The sequence below is a fragment of the Neovison vison genome, chromosome 3 (assembly GCF_020171115.1).
Source record: "Neovison vison isolate M4711 chromosome 3, ASM_NN_V1, whole genome shotgun sequence".
Lineage (NCBI taxonomy): Eukaryota > Metazoa > Chordata > Mammalia > Carnivora > Mustelidae > Neogale > Neogale vison.
Window position 1 is genome coordinate 83,101,602 of NC_058093.1, and position 16,865 is coordinate 83,118,466.

General features: G+C 35.0%; 1 long non-coding RNA gene across 1 annotated transcript in view; it reads right to left on the reverse strand.

Moving 5' to 3' along the window:
* Window positions 1-15,774: 15,774 nt before the first annotated feature.
* Window positions 15,775-16,865, reverse strand: part of LOC122902676 — a 215,727-nt gene continuing 214,636 nt past the window's right edge. The window contains exon 3 of the long non-coding RNA XR_006383840.1: window positions 15,775-15,791. This is a non-coding gene — a long non-coding RNA (uncharacterized LOC122902676). The remainder of the gene's footprint in view (window positions 15,792-16,865) is intronic.

Here is a 16,865-nt window from a genome sequence, read left to right on the forward strand (position 1 = left end):
GGAAAATAAATTTGTACAGGCACTATGGAAAACACTATGGGAGGGTTCTTCAAAATATTAAAAATTGAACTACCATATGATCTAGTAGACCCACTTTTGGAATATATCTGAAGAAAATAAAATCAATATCTCAAAGAGATATCTGTACCTCCAGGTTCATTACAGCACTGTTTACAATAGCCAAGACATGGAACAACCTGTGTCTAGAATTGGATGAATGCATAAAGAAAAAGTGATGTGTATTTAGGTGTGTGTGCTTATAATATGAAAATATTATCCATAAAAAGAAGGAAATCCTGCCATTTGTGACTACATGGATGAGCCTTAAGGGCATTATGGTAAGTGAAATAAATCCAACAGAGAAAAACAAATACTGTATGATCTCACTTACTTGTGGACTCTAAAAAAGACTGAACTCAGAGAAACAGAAAGTAGACTGGTAGTTGCTGAGGTGGGGTGGGAAATAAGGTGGGAGAAATGGGTGAAGGTGGTCAAAGGGTACAAACTTCCAGTTACAAGATGAGTAAGTCCTGGGGATCTAATGCACAGTATAGTGACTATAGTTAACAATACTATATTGTATATCTGAAAGTTGCTAAGAGAGCAGATCTCACACACCACACACATACGTACCATTCCCCAGTGTAATAATATGAGAAAGAGATGGATATGTTAATTAACATTATTGGGGTAATCATCTGTAATATACATTTATATCAAATCATCACATTATACACCTTAAACTTACATGTCAATTATTACTCAATAAGCTTGGTCAGAGGGAAGAGGTAATTCTGTCCTTATTTCCATGATGACATTCATGTATACTTGAGAAACCAAGAAAATCAATGGATAACCCCCTACACGTGAAGAGTTTAGAAAGGTAGCTAGTTACATAATATATGAAAATCAATGATTCTCCTATATATATGTAAGCCATGCCAAATTAGAAAATTAAAACTAGAAACACACCCATTTAATATGAAAAACACAATATAAATAAATAAATAACTTAGAATAAACAAATCCAGATATCTATAAGACACGTAATCTGTTTCCAGGACAGATATAATTAATATTCAAAGACTTATTATTCCAACTAAATTAATCTATTATTTTAGTAAGGTTCCTACTAAAATAGCAATAGGATATTTTATTAAATATTTTATTTATTTATTTGAGGAGAGAATGAGAGAAAGAGAGCTTGAGAGGAGAGAGGTCAGCGGGAGAAGCTGACTCCCTGCTCAGCAGGGAGCCTGATGTGGGACTGGATCCTGGGACTCTAGGATCATGACCTGAGCTGAAGGCAGCTGCTTAACCAACTGAGCCACCAAGGTGCCCCTAAATAGCAATAGGATTTTTTATTTTCAAAACTTGAGAGATGATACCAAAGTTCATCTGGTTAAAAATATGTCATTATCTACAAATATTTTGGAAAAAAAAAGAGTAGTACAGAGGAGACCAGTCCTTCCAGAACACTGGAAAGATACAGCCATTTAGGAGTTATATACTAGAGAAGAAATAGACAGATAGAAAATATATACTGGAGAATCCTGAAATATACTTCAAAACATGTAAGATTTTTATATATGATAAAGGTGACTTAAAAAAAATCAATGCCAAAAATTAAAATTAAAATTAAAGATTAATCAGTAAAAGCTGCTGGTACACTAACAAGATTCCAGATAATTTAAAGATTTAAATATAAAGTATTTTATTTAAAAAAATTTGGAGGGAGGGGTGAATTAGTATAGAGGATTTTTACGGTAGTGAAACTACTGCACATGATACTGTGATAGTGGGTACATGCCTTTACAAATTTGTCCAAACCCACAAAATGTACGATACCAATAGTGAACCCTAAGGTAAACTGTAGACTTTAGGTGATAATGATGTGTCTATGTAGTTTTATCAATTGTAACAAATGTACAACTGTGGTGGGGAAATTGGTAATGGGGGAGACTATGAATGTTTGGGGGCAGAGGATCTATGGGAAATCTCTACATGTTTCTCTTAGTTTTGCTGTAAACCTAAAACTGCTATAATAAAATCTCTTAACAAAAATTAATCTGTAAGGGTGGGAAAGAAGTAATGGTGTTATATATTTTATAATATTGGAAATAAACAGAAGCCATAAAAAGAAAGACTGATTATTTGACTAAAACTTAAAATTCCAGCATGGGAAAAAAGAAACTACCATAAATCAAGTTGAGTGCAAATTAAATAGCAGAAAAATGTTTGAAATACCTAAGAAAAGACACATTTTATTAGAATACTAAGAGCTCCTAGAAATCAATAATAAAGAGATGAGGGAAAGTCCATTAGTAAAGAACAATGGATATTCTGCATTTATGTTAAAAAAAAGCATATACAACATATGCATGTGTATGTTACATGTATGTACACACATAAACTTGTATGTCAATAGAAGATTTCTGAAATGATACATAAAATAAGCCAATATAAGTTACTTATGGAAAGTAGAAACAGGATGCTTCCAAATTTATTTTTTATTTTATGCTTTTCTATATTATTTATTTTAAAAACCATGAGTATTGTTTTAACAATTCAAAAGCAAAACGTAACATATTCCTTCTGAAGAAACTCACCAGTAATACGCTATTTGAGTAAATATGTCCCTCTCTTTACTCGTTGACAGTATTACATACTGAATTCTATTATGAAGTTAAAACATTTCAAAAAAGAGAGTGACTTACTAAAATCCTGTATAGCAAAAAGCAGTAAAACTCTGGAATAAGGGAAGTTATCTAAATATAAGTGTAAACTCAATTTTCCTTGTGGACTTTTTTTTCCTCTCAAACTGTTTTTGAAATACATGCCAGAAAAAAGGAAATAATTATTGCTGTTTTCATTTTGCTTCTTTCAAGTCAGAACTAGACTTTTCTCTAGAAATTCCTTTCCCTTCACTCCCACGGGGACTCTGGAATCAATTGAGTCCTGTCCTCCAAAGCCCATTACGATCAGACCTTTTTCTCTTATGGATGCTGATTCTCTATCCTCAGCAGTTTTTATTCCAAGAAATTGGCCTCTATTCTAGCTATTAACAAGCAATAGATGCATCAAAAGCAACTTGATCAGTTACATACTCAGTAAAGGATCAAGCAGACGAGGAACCATGACAGTAATTAACATTAGGATCTGAGTCTTAACCTTTAGTAATTTGAGTGAGATACAGTATGTTGCACCTTGTACAGACTTTTCAAGTTTCTCCTCAAGCATCCTGGATCGAGATGACACTTTTTCTAATTATCATAATGCAATTTCTTTCTGAACATTTAAGTACATTGGAATTCCTAGCTCATGTAACACCTAAATGGTAAGAGAAATAACCAACACATGTATATATGAAATAGAAGTATTTAAATGTTTCCGTGATACTTTATTGTAGTGATTATGAAACCTAGTATATTCTATTTTTCTTCATGTCCACAGATTTTATGTTTTGGTATGGTATCTGGCACATAAAAGTTTTCAAAATGTATAGATTGATAAATACATGTAAAGACAGGACTGTCACTTATTTACAAACATAGCATATTAGAGTTAGAAAGGGCTTAGAGGTTTTGCAATCCGTAAGAATTCTGTAAGCCGCTCCTACTCTATCCCTACTCGCCACCATAACTATCAATGTCATACTCCCAACAAATACGTGCATTCACTCTCACTGTGAACACACTATTGATGTTAAATCCTCCATCTAAGAAATCAGTCCATTCCAGTTTCAGACATATCCTAGGCCTTGGAATACAAACACTAGAGGGCAAAAGTACAATACCCTTGTATTTTCCCTAGGTTTTTTTTTTTTTTTTAACCAGTAATATGGGGTATTTACTTTACTGTTACTTGTCTATCAAACTATATTGTCCTTATTTTTCAGTTCAAGTTTTCCCAAGTAGATCAGCACAACTCTAAGCAGATATTGTTCCCAATTTCTGTGAGGCACATTCTTATTCAAAAGTCCAGTACTTTTGTATCATCTCCACTTCTAGAGAATCCAATTTTATGGAATAAAAAAATACTCAGGCACACAAGTAGTAATTAGCAGAACTGAGATTAAACAGTAGAGACAGGGCCAAAACATTTACATTTTTTAAAAAGCTTTCCAGGTTTTGCGGAAGTATAGTCAGAGTGGAGAACCACTGCTCTAGTAATGTGATCCATAGTTTAGAAAATCAAAACTTACTCTTTAAACCGTCAACTATTCATTTAACCTTGCACTTTATGTTTTCTTTTCTCAAAGTTTCAGAATTCATTTGGAAAAAGAGATAAAAATATAAACCAAAGCCACAAGCCCTTCAGTTTACTGAAAAATTCCAGGAAATAACATGTCTCCACTTTGCAGCATTTCAAATTCTCTAGTTCCAATATCTGTTTATCTCTTATACCAATTAAAAAAAAATTTAACTGAATTAGCTTCAGAGTCACCTTGCTTTCAATATCACTCCTTCTGGATGCTGTCTATATGGAAGGGGCTAATAACAATGTTCTTCATTCACTTCATAAACATCTATTAAGTACCTCTTCTATGCAAAGAATAATTTGAAGGTTTTACCTGCAAGAAGAGTATGTTTTGGAAATTTTATGTGTTTCATGCAATAAAAAAGCACAAGGGCCTGAAAACAGGATTTTTTTCTTTTTCTGTTTTTTTATCTTATTATTTTTTTAAAAAATAACAGTTCCAGTATAATTAAAATAAAGTATTATATTAATTTCAGGTGTGCAATATAGAAATTAAAAAATTCTATGCATTACTCAGTGCTCACCATGATATATGTACTCTTAATTCCCTTCACCTATTTCATCCATTCTCCCACCTACCTCCCCTCCCCATCAGTTTGTTCTCTATAGTTAAGAGTCGTTTTATTGGCTCATTTTTGTTTGCTTTTGTTTCTTATATTCCACATGAGTGAAATCATCTGGTATTTGTCTTTTCTGACCGACTTATTTCACTTAGCATTATATTCTAGTCCCATTCATGTTGTTGCAAACAGCAGGATGGCATTTTTTGTTCTGAACAAGTAATATTTCATTCCATATCTATACCACATCTTCATTATCCATTCATCTATGCATGGAAACTTAGGTTGTTTCCATAATTTGGTTATTGTAAATAATGTTGCAGTAAACATAGGGGTGCATATGGGAAAATATGTAGCAGGATGACTGGATCATATAAAATTCAATTTTAATTTTTTGAGGAACCTCATATACTGAGTTCCACTATGGCTATACCATTTTGCATTTTAACCAAGAGTTCACAAGGGTTCCTTTTTCTCTGCATCCTTGCCAAAACTTGTTGTATTTTTTATTTTAACCATTCTGACAAGTGTGAGGTAGTATCTCCTTGGGGTTTTGATATGATTTCCCTTATGCTGAGTGATTTGAGCATCTATTCATGTTTCTGTTGGCCATCCGCATATCTTCTTTGGAGAAATGTCTGTTCATGTCTTTGGCCCATTTTTCAACTGGATTATTTGGTTTTGGGGTGTTGAGTTGTATCAGATCTTTACATATTTTGGATACTAACCAATTATTGGATATGTCACATGCAAATACCTTCTCCCATTCAACAGGTTACCTTTCAGTTTTGTTAATTATTTTATTCACTGTGCAGAAGCTTTTTATTTTGATGTACTTTCAATAGTTTATTTTTCCTTTTGTTACCCTTGCCATAGGAGACATATCTAGAAAAATGTTGCTATAACTGATGTCAGAGAAATTACTGCCTACGCTGTCTTCTAGGATTTTATGGTTTCAGATATTACATTTTGGTCTTTAATTGATTTTGAGTTTATTTTTGTGTATGGTGTAACAAAGTGGTCCAGTTTTCCAAACACCATTTGTTGAAGAGACTCTTTATACCATTGGATGTTCATGCCTCCTTTGTCAAAGATTAATTAACCATATAGCTGTGGGTTTATTACTAGGCTCTTTGTTCTATTGATCTATGTGTCTATTTTTGTCCCAGAACCATGCTGTTTTGACTACTACAACTCTATGGTGTATCTTGAAATCTGGGATTTTGATACCTCCAGTTTTGTTCTTTTTCAGGATTCTTTTGTCTATTCAAGGTCTTTTGCAGTTCTCTACAAATTCTGATTATTTGTTCTAATTCTGTGAAACTTTTTTTTGGTACTTTGATAGGGATTGCACTAAATCTGTACCTTGCATGTGGTATTATGGACATTTTTGCAATATTTTTTCTTCAATCCATAAGCATGGAATATCTTTCCTTTTGTTTGTGTCATCTTCAAATTCTTTCCTCAATGTTTTATCTTTTTATGTTTTTAAAGATTTTATTTATTTGTCAGAGAAAGAGGGAAGGGTGAGCAAAAGCAGGAGAAGTGGCAAGCAAAGGGAGAAGCAGGTTCCCTGCCAAGCAAGGAGCCCAGTGTGGGACTCAAAGGCAGATGCTTAACCAACTGAGCCACTCAGGTGTCCCTCCTTAATGTTTTATAGTTTTCAGAGTACAAGTCTTTCACCTATCCCTATGCATTTTATTATTCTTGGTGAACTTGTAAATAGGACTGTTTTCTTAATTTCTCTTTCTCTACACTATTAATGTACAGAAAGACAACAGAGTTGTGTATGTTGATTGTGTGTCCCGCAATCTTATTGAATTCATTTATCAGTTCTAGTAGGTTTTTGGTGGAGTCTTTAGGGTTTTCAATATATTGTATCATGTTATCTGCAAAGAGTGAAAGTTTCATTTCTTCTTTAGCAATTTGGATGCTTTTATTTATTTTTCTTCTCTGAATGCTGTGGCTAGGACTTACAGTACTATGTTGATTAAACATGGTAAGAGTGGACATTCTTGTCTTGTTCCTGACCTGAGAAAGAAAAATTCTCAGTATTTCACCATTGAGTACGATGTTAGCTGTATTTTTTTTCCATAAAGAGCCTTTATTATGAGCTACATTCACTCTAAACCTCTTTCATTGATAGTTTTTATGATAATGTTGTACTTTGTCCAATGCTTTTTCTGCATCTATTTAAATGATCATATGATTTTTATCCTTTCTCTTGTTGATGTGACATGTGACATTAATTGATTTGTGAATATTGAGCTAGCCTTGTATCCCAGGGATAAATCCCACCTGTGGTGAACAATTTAAAAAAATGTATTGCTGAAAACTTAGTTTGCTAATATTTTGTTGAGGATTTTTGCATCTATGTCCATCAGAGATATTAGCCCATAGTTCTCTTTTTTTGTAGTGTCTTTATAGATTTTTGCTATCAGGGTAATGCTGGCTTCATAGAATGAATCTGGAAGCTTTCCCTACTCTTCTATTTTTTGGAATAGTTTGAGAGGAATAGGTATTAATTCTTCTTTAAGTGTTCAGTAGAATTCACCCAGGAAGCCATCTGGTTCTTAATTTTTGCTTGTTGGGAGATTTTTGATTACTGATCCAATTTCATAGTTGGTAATCAGTCTGTGAAAATTTTCTATTTCTTCCTGATTCAGTTTTGGGAGATTATATGTTTCTAGGAATTTATCTGTTTCTTCTAGGTTGTCCAATTTGTTGGCATATAATTTTGCATAAAATTCTCTTATAATTCCTCGTAAATCTGTGGTGGTGGTTGTTATTTGTCCTTCTTCATTTCTAATTTTGTTTATTTGAGTCCTCTCCAGTTTTTGATGAGACTGGCTAAAGATTTATCAATTTGGTTTATCTTTCTAAAGAACCAGCTATGGGTTTCATTGATATGTTCTTTTTTTTTTTTTTTTTTTTTAGTTTCTATTTTGTATATTTCTACCTTAACCTTTATTATTTCTTCCCTTCTACTGGTGTTGGGTATTGTTTGTTCTTTTTCCAGTGCTTTAGTTGTAAGGTTAGGTTGTTAATTTGAGATTTTTCTTGCTTGAGGTACGCCTATATGCCTACAAACTTCCCTCTTAGAACAGATTCTGCTGCATTTTGAAAATTTTGGACCATTGTGTTTTCATTTTCCTTTGTCTCCTTTTTTTTTTTTTTTTGGTTTAAGATTTTATTTATCTATTTGAGAGAAAGAAACAGCAAGAGAGAGTATGAGCAGGGAGGAGAGGGAGAAGCAGGCTCCCCACAAGCAGGGAGCCTGATGCAGGGCTTGATCCCCGGATCCTGGGATCATGACCTGAGTCAAATGCAGACACTTAACTGAGTGAGTCACCCAGGTGTCCCCTTTGTCACCTTTTGATTTCTTTGTTGACCCATTCCTTGTTTAGTAGCATGTTATTTAACCTCCGTGTGTTTTTGGTCTTACCAGATCTTTTTTTTCTTGTGGTTTATTTCTAGTTTCATAGGATGTAACTGTTTTCTTTTCTTTTGCTGCTTTGAAAATTCTTTCTCTAGATTTGGTAAATTATCAGCTATAATTCCTTCAAATAGATTTTCTGCCCACTCTTCCCCCTTTTCTTCTTCTAGGATCCCTATAAAGTGAATGTTGTTATGCATGATGGTGTTGTTGAGTTCCCTTAATCTATTTTCATTTAAAAAATATTTTTCCTCTTTCTTTTTCAGTTTTATTGCTATTACTCTGTCCTCCAGGTCACACTGATCCATTCTTCTGCTTCCTCTAGTCTACTACTTATTCCCTCTAGTGATTTTTAATTTTACTTATTGAGTTCTTCATCTCTTATGGGTTCTTTTTTAGGCATTTTATTCTTCTTAAGGGTCTCTTTGAGGCCTTCCACTCTTTTCTCAAGTCCATTGAGTATCTTATGATCATTATTTTAAATTCTCTTTTAGGTATATTACTTACTTAGGTTCCACGTAGGTCTCTTGCTGTGATTTTGTCCTATTCTTTCATTTAGGACATATTCCTCTATCTTATTTTGTCTAACTCTCTGTATGCATTTCTATGTGGTAGGAAATGCCAGCTCTATCACCTGCTCTTGAAAGTAGTGGCATTGTAAAGAAGAGATCTTGTGCCCTGCAATGTAATGTTCCCTGTTCACCAGAACCTGGTGTTTCAGGGGTGCTTCCTGTATGTGTTGCATGTACCCTGCTGTTGTGGCTCATCTGCATTTGTCTTCAGTTCAGCTGTCTGCAATGGCTCTCTTTGCGTGTTAGAGGAATGGTTTGGTCCCTGTGTTATTAGTGGGCCAGTGTGGGGCCACCTTGGGCTTGAGATGAATCAGAGCAGGCATTTGCCAGAACTGTGGTAACAGCAAACTGCAGTGTGCTCTCCCTGTGTTGTCCTCTGAGAAGCTTATATTGATAAGTGGGGCCTGTAGTCAGATCAGAAGTCTACCTACCACTGGGGGTCACAGTGGGATTGGTGTGTGTGGTTATTTTTCCCTCTCCCCACAAGACAAGAGTCTGTTTGAAGTGGTGCTTGCCTGTGTTGTACAATGTGACACTTGTGGCACTGCTTTGGATTGACTCCTCCTGAGGGCAGGTCTGCAGGATAATGCATGGGCAAGGCATGTGGGGCCAGCAAGGTTTGCACTGGTGTGCCATGGAAAGGGATCTGCCACTACTTGAGAAAGCTCCTGCCCTTGGGCTGGAGGGGGTGAATCTATAGGAGAGGAAGGGGGTTTGGGGGAAGGTGACATGCTGTTAGGAAGGTACTTGGGGGTCTGCTGCAGGAGGAGACCTGTAGCTGCCTGGGAAAGCACTTGTCCCAACTAGGATAGAGGTGGTAAATCTGCAGAAAAGAGTGGGGGTGGGATGTGCTATTAGCAAGACAGTGTTTACATTGCACTGGTTCCTATACGTGTCCATTTGCCTAGGCTGGGGTTAGGCATGGAAAGTGGTGCCCCCTAGCTCTTTTATTACTGGACAAGTTTCCAACAGATCCCTGCCCCTCCAGCACATACTCTGAGATTAGTAAATAAATCTCTCTTCCTTATACCCTATGCATTTTTCAACTGCTGTTTCTAAGCTGTATTTCATTAGAGTCGTTTGTTCTGCTGTCTCTTTAAGGGTGGGGACTCAGTTTCCTCTTACCCTCCTGGCTCTGCCAGAGCTGAGCTTGCTGGTTTTTAAAGTTCTAGGTGTTAAGTCCCACTAATTATAAGAACCCACAGAACTATGCTCCCTGGTTTTCAAAGCCACATGTTATGGAGATTTGTCTTCCTTATATAGGTTCCTGTGTTTGGGGTGCCTGGTGTGAAGGCCTGTTTATTTCCTCTATCCATGTCCTCAGCATCTTTCCCTCCTGCAGACAGTCCTGTGGGTCAGTCTGACTCCTGCCCACATCTCTTACCCTGTTCGATGTGTCCTCTTCTCTACATTTATCTACAGAGAATCTGTTCTACCCGTCTTTGAGTCATTTTCTGGGTTATTTATACTGATGTGGATGTTACCTAGTTGTAGCCACAAGATAAGGTGAGCTGGGGATCCTTCAACTCCATCTTTCTTCACTCCCCAAACAGGAGTTTATAATGCTTTTATCTTCCTTCCTTGTCAGAAGTTCAAACACAAGAAAATATACATAAAACACTCTCACTGAACTTGTGAAATAAGAGTATACATCCTACGTAAGTTTTATTACATGAAAAATTTATGACAATTATCTAAATATTTGGGAGATGATCATAAAGAACATAAAAATGTACTGATAATCTATACCACATGCCAAATTATATATTAGAAAGATTTCGTTAGAATTATCTTTACTAGAATGAGCTGTAGAATTAGTGTTAAAAATATATAGTGGTTACATTCATTTTGAAAGATTAAGAATATTTTTAAATTTGAATTTAAAGTGAATTTCTTACTCAGGAAAATAAAAAGTGGCTCTGGTTTGAATCAAAACTGGCAAAGGAAAAACTAACTCAGTTCATTTACAAAGTGTAACTATCAGTAAAATTAAAAATGTAAACACAAAACTATCTCTAAAGTCTTTAGAGAATCTTATTTGTTGATATATATAATATGGATACAAGCTTTAATCATAAAACAGTAACCCTATTATTTGAACTCTGAGCTCAAGTAAACAAACAAATGGTAGATATTGTTTCATAATTAAAAAAATAGTTATAGAGTATATGGGCAAAAATATTATAGAGAAACTAACTATGTTCAAGAAACTTATTACCAAATCATTATAAACAAAATATGTACATCTACTCATAGACCATATCTTGTCACAAGTGAAACAACTTCTTTCCCAGGAAAAGAAAATTTTCTTGTTTTTAGAAATTACTTTTTCTGCCCAAATTTTATTCTCAGTTCAAAAACATAGATTAGAGAGTGTTATTGCTTAAATTGTGTCACTTCCCAAAATACGTTTAAAAACTAATTCTCGACACTTGCTTGTTAACTTGTTTGCAAATAGGGTTTTTATAGATGTAATCTAGTTAAGGTCATACTGAATAACGGTGGGCTCTAATCTGACTGTGTCCTTATAAAGAAGAACAGAAAAAACATAGCAACCCACGGAGAAAACCAGGTAATGAGGGAGGCAGAGACTGAAATAATGAGTTTATAAACCAAGGAATGCTAAGGATTGCCAGGAAACAACAGAAGCAAAGAGAAAGGAATATAACAGAATCTTTGCTAAAGCCCTCAAAAGAGCTTTTGGACTTTCACCTTCAAGACTTGTGAAAGAGTAATTCCTTAAAATTTGAGCCATTCAGTTTGTGGTAACTTGTTACAGCACACCTAGAAAAGTAATATAAAGACCCAACTACTGTTTACTTCTATTTTTCTAGTGTAAGTATCAGTTTCTCAGACTAAGAATCAGTGCATACATAAAAGATACTAAAAATCTTTTTTTTTTTGAAGAAGAAAATTCTTCAAATCACTCTACCTTGCACATGGATTATTTCTCCAAATAATAGTGGCTGATACAAAGTTAAAATTTTAGAACAGGCAGTGAGTCCATGAACACCCAAGTAAAATTACTTGCAAAATTTGGAATGTACATTCAAAGACGCAAAGGTCAACAATCATTTTTTTTTAACAACTACATTTTTAAATAGTGAAAAATTTTTTAGGGTCTTTGTTTTTTTAATTTATTTAAACTTTGTTAGTTAACATATAGTGCAATATTGGTTTCTGGAGTAGAATTCGGTGATTCATCACTTACACATAGCAAATGCCCTCTTTAAAAAAGGAAAGAAAACAGATGGACATATGGAAAAGGGTAAAGGGAAAAAAGAGGGAACGAACCACAAGTGACTTTTTTTTTTTTTTTAAGATTTTATTTACTTGGGGCGCCTGGGTGGCTGAGTGGGTTAAAGCCTCTGTCTTCGGCTCGGGTCATGATCCCAGGGTCCTGGGATCGAGCCCCACATTGGGCTCTCTGCTCAGCGGGGAGCCTGCTCCCCCCCCCCCGCCCCGCTGCCTGTCTCTCTGCCTACTTGTGATCTGTCAAATAAATAAATAAAATCTTAAAAAAAAGGATTTTATTTACTTGAGATAGAGAGAGCAGGAGTAGGGGGAGTGGAGGGGCATTGGGAGAGGGAAAAGCAGACTCCCTGTGGAGCAGGGAGCCTGACATGAGGCTTGATCCTAGAATTCCGAGATCATGACCTGTACCAAAGTCAGACACTTAACTGACTGAGCCAACCAGGTGCTCCCACCTGTTTTCTTTCTTAAACTCTACATATGAGTGAGATCATATGGTATTTTTCTTTCTCTGACTGACTTATTCAAATTAGCATAATATACTCTAGCTCTACCACATCATTGCAAATGGGAAGATTTCATTTTTTCTGATGGCTGAATAATATTCCACTGTGATGTATGTAAATATATATATACCACAACTTCTTCATCCATTCAGTTGATGGACATTTGGGCTATCTCCCTAGTTTGGCTACTATTGATAATGCTGCTATCAACATCAGTGTGCATGTTCCCCTTTGAATCTAAACAGTGATTTTTTTTTTTTATAAATTGCTTTTTCATATGTTTAAACATAAACTACCTGTTGGGAAAATGCAATGAATAAAATTTAGTAGCAATATGATAACATGATGATGTAAAAGAAATTTGGCATAAGTATAACAGACAAATTCATTATTTCTTTAGACAGAGTTGAGCCTGCCATAAGGGAACCTGTTTTCAATAATTTTGCAAAAAGTAGAATAACTATATCACCTATTTATTGAATTATGAACTATGTAAGGGCTAAATAGCTAGGATATTTACTTATATCATCTATCCCATTTAATCCTTGATATTATATTATTATTAGCATCTAATTTTAAAGATGTACAAACTGGTGGTCAAAGGAAATCAGTAATTTGTCTAAGGTCACCCAGATGGAAGGTGTGGCAGTTTTGTGGTTGATTAGTCAGTCTTAATATGTTCTTTGATTTTGTGTTCTTATACAGCAGACTTATAAGCCATACTTGGTATGTTCTACTTGCCTTTCAAAGTACTTAAAGTTCTTATGACTATAATATTCCAATTAGCCTTAAAATTTGGGAAATAACTGAAATAGCACTTTTGATGAAAATTATAAATATCTGTGGCTTATTAATGATATGGTCATAAGCAGAATGGAATTCAAAGAGAACAAAGGGCTGGTTCTTAATATAAAAGAAATATAAATTAGAGCTATCTGATATAAGACGTATTGCTGTGGTTAAAGAATAACTTAAGATCAAAATAGGATATGAAATGGGAATGGGTTAAAAAATATTAGAGAAAAAATGTGATAAAATTGGTTGCATATGGAGAAGCAGTACATATAGAAACTATTTCTACTAATTTAGCAGTGGTCAATTTAAAGCATTTTTAAAAAGATTTATTTTGGAAAGAGAGCACACAAGTGGGAAGAAAGGCAGAGGAAGAGGGAGAGAGAGAATCTCCAACAGACTCCCCACTGAGTGCAAAGCCCCCCACGGGGCTCAACGCCACAGTCCAAAGATTATGACCTGAGAAATCAAGAGCTGGACACTCAACTGACAGAGCCACCCAGGTGCCCCATTAAAAATTTTCTTAAGAGTTAAGTTGATCATATCAAACTAAGAAAAGATTTAAATCATGATTAAAGTACAAGAAAACCTGTTTTAGAGAGGATTACTAAAACTGCGCAAAGGGTTATTAGAAACAACTTCCTACTCCTGAGAGCTGTTATACTAGATCAGTTTCTGAAGGAAGCAGTGGAAACTAGTTTTTTTAAAAATCCTTAGGAACAGAAGGCATACATTACTAGCAGAAAGGGTTAGGTGTGTCTCTGCCAGAAGGCAGCCGTTGGATAACCACTCTTCGTTCTACAAAGCCCAGTGACTGCATAATAATGCTATTCTTATAACTGTGAGGCAAGGGCAACACAGCTGCTTTTTCCTTTCTTTGGTGATCAGGATTTGCTGTCCAAAAAGTTGAAGAATAATTTGAATGTAATTAGATGAAATTTTCCCCAACAGAAAAGCAAGAATTAATTTTGACTCTAGTTACTGAAAGAAAACTCAGAAGCTGTACACTGGGCTTTTTAAACATTTATGCCCTCCTTTACTTAGAAAGTATTCCTCTATGTACAACTTAAAAAGCAGACTCGTCTGCGAGATGACCTTAGGCCTACGAGTTGAATTACTACTAAATAAAAAATTCTGAGCTTATCTACAGTTCTTTGTTTGTATAAAATCTTTTGAAAAATTCAATTTTAATGCATTCTACTTAAATTTTTATGAGTTTATTTTTATTTCATTTTATATTCATCTACTTAAGTCTTTATATTTCATGAAGATGGAGAAGGCAGATTCCTTATAGTTAAAATTTTTTCTTTAAAATACAGTGAATTTCGGGGTGGCTGGGTGGCTCAGTGGACTCAGGTCATGATCCCAGGGTCCTGGGATTGAGCCCTGCATCGGGCTCTCTGCTTGGCAGGGAGCCTGCTTCCTCTCTCTCTGCCTGCCTCTCTGTCTACTTGTGATCTCTCTCTGTGTCAAATAAATAAATAAAATCTTAAAAAGAAAGAAAGAAAGAAAGAAAGAAAGAAAATGATTGTTTCTTTAAAAAAAAATACAAAAAAATACAGTGAATTTCTTTCCAAGCAAACTTTCCCTTTAACTGGTAATATAATTAATTTCAATTTTGAAGAGGGCACTGTGGTCCACAATCCTTGGCTGACTCTTCTTCCAAGAGCAATAAGAGCTGCTGAGAAAGGAACTAAAAGTTCCATGAGTTCTTTTGATGCAGGATTCTTACAAAATATAAAGCTGTGAGGAATGTAAAGGGATTACTTCCCAAGATTTTGGAACACTTCAGAACAGTTGTTAAAAATAAGTGAAAAACAAATGCTGGAATTAAACAAAAAAATTTCATAAATGGTGTGGATATAAACAGAAAAGAATTCTAACCTTTGAAATTATTTAGTATTGTAGTTAGTTGATTATGTGTCCAAGATGGATACAAATCGCAGTGTTTTCAAACATGGCTACTTAATTTCTGTTATTTAAATTTTTATTTTTTATATTTAGGGATTTAATGCAGCTCTATACTATGAAATACAATATGCAGAGACCTTAGTGTAGTTTTTGACAGGCAAAAATGCTCAGGAAAAAAGCAAAGAAAGAAAGAAATAGCTTAGCTATAGAGAAATATCTATATTAGCTATGCGTAATATATAAAGTTTTTATACTAAAGAACACTGTTTTTCTTCATTAAAATGCAAGATAATACTACCTGTTTCTACATACTAAACAACAGAAAACTCATAATATAAATATTTCATTGCTTGCCTCCAAGAAATTGTTGACATCCTCTGTGGCCATCTGCCAAGGTGGTCATTCCTTTGTGTGTGATGGAATTAAAGAAGTATCAAGGTTCTGTGGATTGATGACAGAAAATAATCTGTGCTCTTGGCTTCTGGTATTTATTTCCTTGGTCCTGTTAAAAAGGAAAGAAAAGTGAACTTACCAATTCTGAACAGACAGCCAGTTAATTCTGTATTTTTTTTTTTTTAAGATTTTATTTATTTATTTGACAGAGCGAGATCACAAGCAGGCAGAGAGGCAGGCAGAGAGAGAGGGGGAAGCAGGCTCCCCGCTGAGCAGAGAGCCCGATGCGGGCCTCGATCCCAGGACCCTGAGATCATGACCTGAGCCGAAGGCAGCGGCTTAACCGACTGAGCCACCCAGGCGCCCAATTCTGTATTTCTTTAGAGTCACATTTAAGGACATTTTGAGATTTTTATGAGTTCTCATTAAGAATCATAGAATTTTAGCCTTACACAAAAGACTTGCTAGATTCATGAATGCAAGTAAGAAAAAGCGATGTCAATCAGAGGATTCAATCCCCACACTTCACAGTATAGGAAACTGAAATCTAGCGAGGTTAAACAACTCAACCAAAGCTACAATTAGTGGCAGAGCTAGCATGTGAAAACAGTTCTTACTACTCCCAATTCAGGGCTTTTTCTTCTGATTGTATCTCAGCAGGAACAAGAGAAGAATCTTTTTTTTAAACTTAAGTCTTTTGAGAGAGAGAAAAAGAGAATGAACGGAGGAAGGGGCAGTGGGAGAGAATCTTTCATGCAGACTTCCTGCCAACTGAGGAGACTGACACAGGGCTGAATCCTACAACCCATGAGTTCAGGACCTGAGTCAAAACCAAGAGTTGTACGTTTAACCAACTGAACCACCCAGAAGCCCCAAGAGAAGAATCTTTGGAAGAGGAAGGGAGACTGGGAAAAGCTAACTTCCTAGCCTCAATGCTTAGGGAAAATTCTAGAAACAACAAAAACCACAATAGTTTAATAATATTTAGATTAATTCATAGCACAGGACTTGTTCAAATAAATATTTTATTAAAGTATGACTAAGATATAGTTTTATTAATAAACTAAAATTTTACCATTAAATTTCTGAATTTCACCCAGAGCAATGATCATTTATTTTTCCAAATCCTTATTACTACAACAATCTATCATCCACATAGCAAAAGTGTTATTTTTATTAGAGT